The 5,883-nt window shown below is 40.3% G+C and overlaps 1 long non-coding RNA gene across 1 annotated transcript; it reads left to right on the forward strand.

The window, feature by feature from the left end:
• The first annotated feature begins 855 nt into the window (after positions 1 to 855).
• On the forward strand, positions 856 to 1,681 carry LOC309478024. The gene is made up of 3 exons (XR_014198762.1): positions 856 to 918; positions 1,415 to 1,489; positions 1,580 to 1,681. It is a non-coding gene; the product is annotated as an uncharacterized lncRNA (long non-coding RNA).
• The last annotated feature ends 4,202 nt before the right edge of the window (positions 1,682 to 5,883 follow it).

A 5,883-nucleotide genomic window follows, 5' to 3' on the forward strand; every position in this document is an offset into this window, starting at 1 on the left:
TGGAGTCGCCTCTTCACGGGCGTCGAGTCGCCTCTTCACGGGCGTGGAGTCGTCTCTTCACGGACGTCGAGTCGTCTCTTCACGGGCGTCGAGTCGCCTCTTCACGGGCGTCGAGTCGTCTCTTCACGGGCGTCGAGTCGCCTCTTCACGGGCGTCGAGTCGCCTCTTCACGGGCGTCGAGTCGTCTCTTCACGGGCGTCGAGTCGCCTCTTCACGGGCGTGGAGTCGTCTCTTCACGGGCGTGGAGTCGTCTCTTCACGGGCGTCGAGTCGCCTCTTCACGGGCGTCGAGTCGTCTCTTCACGGGCGTCGAGTCGCCTCTTCACGGGCGTGGAGTCGTCTCTTCACGGGCGTCGAGTCGTCTCTTCACGGGCGTCGAGTCGTCTCTTCACGGGCGTCAATGAACAAATGGAAATTACTGACTTATTGTCTTAGATTGATTTAGTCATTCAATTCAACATATTCTGTACAACTGTGTCTTCAAATTGCTGATATAGCCTATAATTTAGATGATTCCTGTTGTCGTCATTGGCATTTGTTATAACAAAAGCAGGTTAATATAGTTTGGTCTGTTTTTGTTTAACGTTAGCCTAACTTAACGTTACTACAGGTGTCCTCATCCTCTCGAATACCATTTTAAAGCCATTTACTGGTCAATAAATATTATGTTGTGAATAATCAGCTTTACATTTACATTTATGCATTTGGCAGACGCTTTGGATAAGCTACTTACATTGCATTATCCTATACATTTATACATAGGCATGTGCAATCCCCTGGGATCGAACCCACAACCTTGCGTTGTTAACGCAATGCTCTTACCACTGAGCTACAGGAAAGCTTTGTTCTTTTGTTTCCCCAGAACTACCAGTACATTTCTAAAATAATCTGAACATTTCAGTGGCAACATTGAATTACAGTAAGTTACCTATATTACCTTATTACTATGAATTTTCTCCGTGTGAAATTGTATTGTTTGACTGTGTACTTGTGTTTTTTAATCAGTTATTCTTTGAAAATCTTCCCTCATGCTCTCAAATATTATTAATGTTACTGTATGTCAATGTTATGTTAATCACAGGTTTGGTGCCAATAATGCTATGCATTTTTTCTTATATCTTTATCATTTGCATTTGAATGTAAGACATTTTAACTCTGAATTACAACTTCAAGTTTAGTCTTTTTCGACAAAAAAAAAAAAAAGGAAAAAGCTATATGGCTTCAGAAGACTTACAACACAACCCATAACACATGAGTTGTGAACTCATTGATTATTTTTAGGATCTTTTCTGGGACATTTTTGGAGCTTAACCATTTTTACATAAATTGTTGCATTGAATTGAACTAGACAAGTGTACATAAGAATGGTTTAATGAATGATTTACACAATTTTGTTCTGCTTGTGTTTCATGCAGTGAAATTGAATGGTGACAGGGGTTGCATTATGCCTGAGATCTGCTTTTGGGTTCCACAGACAGAAAGTCAAACAGGTTTGGAACGTCACAAGGCTGAAGAGATTATTTAAATTTCACAACTATCACTTTAATAACCTTACTAACTGTACATTTTGTACTTTGCAGGGATCTCAGTAAGCTGAAATACAAGATTGAACAAGAATAAAAATCCTCCTGTAGACCTGAAAATCACTGAAGTGCCTAGACCATCCACCAGAAAAGAGGAAAAATAAACGGAAAATGAATCTCCTTTACCTTTTCACTTTTCTAACTCTTTAAGTATGATTCCTGTGACATGTCCCTTGTGAGGATTTTATTATTGATTAATTTTGTGAAATTACACGGGCAAAAAAGTCCATTGACCATTGTCAGCAGTGTAGTGATGTAATGTATGAAGCACAGCTCACACAGGAGTCACTTTCAAGCTGCTTTCTGTTGGTCAAATCTAGCGAATTCCAGTGACCAACTTGGTCCCATAGTGACATTTGACCACAAACGAAATTGCTGATCATGTGGATTCTTATTGAAATGACTGGAATTCACCAGTGAACATTCACAGAACAACAGATAATTTTACTGCACCTTAATACTGTTTCCGGGTCGAAGCCTCTACTCTATCTTGTTTCATGAGAATACTCAACAACCATTTATTAACACTGTTGATTCAAGTCACATATTTATTGTAATGACCCTGACAAGTGCATTCAGCTTTGGGGAAGAAAGTATATTTTTACTCAAAAATAATATATTTATGGTATATTTCTTGTTTGTTTGGAAGACACTCTTAATTAATTTGTAATGTACTTGTAATACAAAAAAGTACGCTTTAATATCACTAATCAAGCATGAAAATACGCATGTACTTAAAGTGTACTAAGTATACTTAAAATTGTCTCAATTTAGCATCAAAAAGTACACTAAATACACTTAAAGTTATACTTTAGTATAATTTAATTATAACTAAAATACACTTAGTACAAAAAAAATGTATCCAAAATAGCACACTTCAAGTTAACTAATTATTAACACACTTGAAGTATACTGACAATTAGTCTGGCTGCAAGTATACTTAGCATACTTTTTTTTCACTAGGGGAATCCTGACTGAAATTTTTCATAGATATCATTTTCTTGCAAGAAAGAGCACAATTGAGCGGACACAATATTACTTGTGGTGAACACTATTAAAAAATCCATACTGTATGAAAAACTGTGGGAACCTTTTCTGCTATCTAGCAAAGAATATGGATGGGTGATATGACCAAAATCTCAATTTTACTTCACAGTAACAATATCATGGTTTCACAATTCTATCATCCTGGGATGGTGCTGCTCTTCTCTCTAGTAATATGGCACATAGTCTTACAGCTCAAACATGACAATCTGGGGCTCAGGTCAGGAAGCAGACCGACTGGCTAAACCGACCGTCTGCTAGCCGTCTCACGTCACCAAGGTCAGATAAATCCCGACACATAGAGTCTCTTTCACCTAGCTATCATCATATAGAGACCGTGTCTGTTCCCCGAATTAGGACATTAAACTTCCAAACCCATCTAAGGGTAAAAATGTAATTGATGTTCATCAAATAAAAAACGGATATAATACAAATCAGCAAATGATAAAGCTCGGGTTGCTGAATATTAGATCCCTTACTTCAAAAGCACTTATTGTTAATGATATGATTACAGACTATAATCTAGATGTGCTGTGTTTGACAGAAACCTGGCTAAAACCAAATGATTACATTACTTTAAATGAGTCCACCCCGCAAGATTACTGTAATAAACATGAACCTCGTCTGAAAGGCAAAGGAGGAGGTGTTGGTGTAATTTATAGTAATATTTTCAGAATTACTAAGAAGTCTAGTTAAATATAATTATTTTGAAGTGTTGGTGCTTAATGTAGCAACATATAGTGTAAATAATAAATCACGTTTGAGATTTGTGCTGGCTACTGTATACAGGCCACCAGGGCACCATACAGACTTTATCAAAGAATTTGCTGACTTTCTATCAGAGTTAGTACTGGCTGCAGATAAAGTACTAATTGTTGGTGATTTTAATACACATGTGGATAATGAAAAATGGGATTGGCATTTAAAGACATATTTAACTCTATTGGAGACAACACGTGTCAGGACCCACTCATTGTCGTAATCATACTCTAGATCTAATATTATCATACGGAATAGATGTTGATGCCGTTGAAATTCTGCAGCAGAGCGATGACATCTCAGATCATTATCTAGTCTCGTGTAAACTTCATTTAGCCAAGGCTGCAAAGCCGACTCCGTGTTACAAATATGTTAGACGTATCACTTCTGCCACTAAAGATTGCTTTATTAATAATCTTCCTAATCAGTTTCATCATCACAGCATCCCGGATAGCTTAGAAGAACTAGATATTGCGACAGAAACTTTTAACTTTCTCTTTTCCAGCACTTTAAACACAGTTGCTCCGTTGCGATTCATGAAGATTAAAGAAAATAGCTGTAGGGGTAAAATCTTTGCGTGGCAGGGGGAGCTGCCACTCGACCAGTCACGGATATATGCGCCGGCCACTGCGTTATATGCGCCGGCCACTCGACCAGTCACGAATATATGCGCCGGCCACTCGACCAGTCACGGATATATGCGCCGGCCACTCGACCAGTCACGGATATATGCGCCGGCCACTGCGTTATATGCGCCGGCCACTCGACCAGTCACGGATATATGCGCCGGCCACTCGACCAGTCACGGATATATGCGCCTGCCACTGCGTTATATGCACCGGCCACTCGACCAGTCACGGATATATGCGCCGGCCACTCGACCAGTCACGGATATATGCGCCGGCCACTCGAACTTACACAATATGTAAGGTTTAAAAAACAAAAAAACAAATGCAGCGTGAGTCTCGTGGCTCTATTAGTATCGCGCCGGCCACTACCAGCCACACGATCTCTCACTGTTTACATCTATCAGGCACTCCTATTGATACACAAAAGCACACATACAGTGCAATACATATCTTATTTACCTATTTCTCATCTAAATCTTATATTCTTTTTGCTCTTTTTACCCGTATGGGAGTGCGCGCTCTTGGCTCTATTAGCATCGCGCCGGCCACTACCAGCCACACAATCTCTCACTGTTTACATCCATCAGACACTCCTAATGATACACAAAAGCACACATACAGTGCAATTCATATCTTATTTACCTATTTCTCATCTTATCGTTTTTTTTATTTGCTCTTTTTACCCGTATGGGAGCGCGCTCGTGGCTAAGCGAAGCGTCGCACCAGCCACACGATCTCTCGCTGTTTACATTTTTCAGACACTCCTAATTATACACGAGAGCACAAAGACAGTGCAATACAGATCTTATTTACCTATTTCTCAATTAAATCTTATTTTTTATTCGCTCTTTTACCTGTATATGGGAGTGCGCGCTCGTGGCTCTATAGCATCGCGCCGGCCACTACCAGCCACACGATCTCTCACTGTTTACATCTTTCAGACACTCCTAATTATACACGAGAGCACACATACAGTGCAATACATATCTTATTTACCTATTTCTCATCTTATCGGTTTTTTTATTTGCTCTTTTTACCCGTATGGGAGCGGCAGTGGCAGGCGCATATATCCGTGACTGGTCGAGTGGCCGGCGCATATAACGCAGTGGCAGGCGCATATATCCGTGACTGGTCGAGTGGCCGGCGCATATTTAGAGTGTCCCAGTCATGAGTCACACCCTATGGCGTTATTTTTTAGTCAAAAGTTATGAGCGTGTAAGACATGCTCACGAGCACATTATGTTATTTCACACGTGCAAAAATGAACCTTCAGCTAGCATGATAAAAGTACTCGCGCACAAATTCAACAACCGAGAGGTGTACAGGTAGCTGCGAGCGAGCGCCTGGCATACTCTCATAGGTTAACTCTGCTTGTACAGTGGAATCCTGCTCGCGCGCAGCGGGCTTCTGCTCGCGGAGTGCTGTTTTGCTCGCGCAGTGGATTTCTGCTCGCTCGAGTCTACATGACTTTTGACAATTTGGGGGCGGAAACCAAGGAGGGCACTAACCCTCTTATGATTGGTCACTTTCATCATGGAAAATCTTGGGAAATCCTAACCCCGCCCACCTTCTGACGCAGTGCGCGTCACTCAGCTCGCTCTGCTACTCCAGCTATCTCTGTGTATATTTTAGACAACGAAATATGTGATAAAACACCATACTAACTATTTTCGTTTTCATTTAAAGAAATCTTAAACATGATAGCCACACAAATGTGGTTCAGGCAACGCGTATTGATTATATTCACTGCACATAACGTTTGCCTATTTATAAAAAAAAACAAAATATAAAACACAAACCTGCCACTTTTCGTTTTAAATATAATATAAAACCATTAAACATTTTAATATGGTCCAGGCAATATGTGCA

Source organism: Leuciscus leuciscus (genome assembly GCF_965113295.1).
Source record: "Leuciscus leuciscus genome assembly, chromosome: 16".
Lineage (NCBI taxonomy): Eukaryota > Metazoa > Chordata > Actinopteri > Cypriniformes > Leuciscidae > Leuciscus > Leuciscus leuciscus.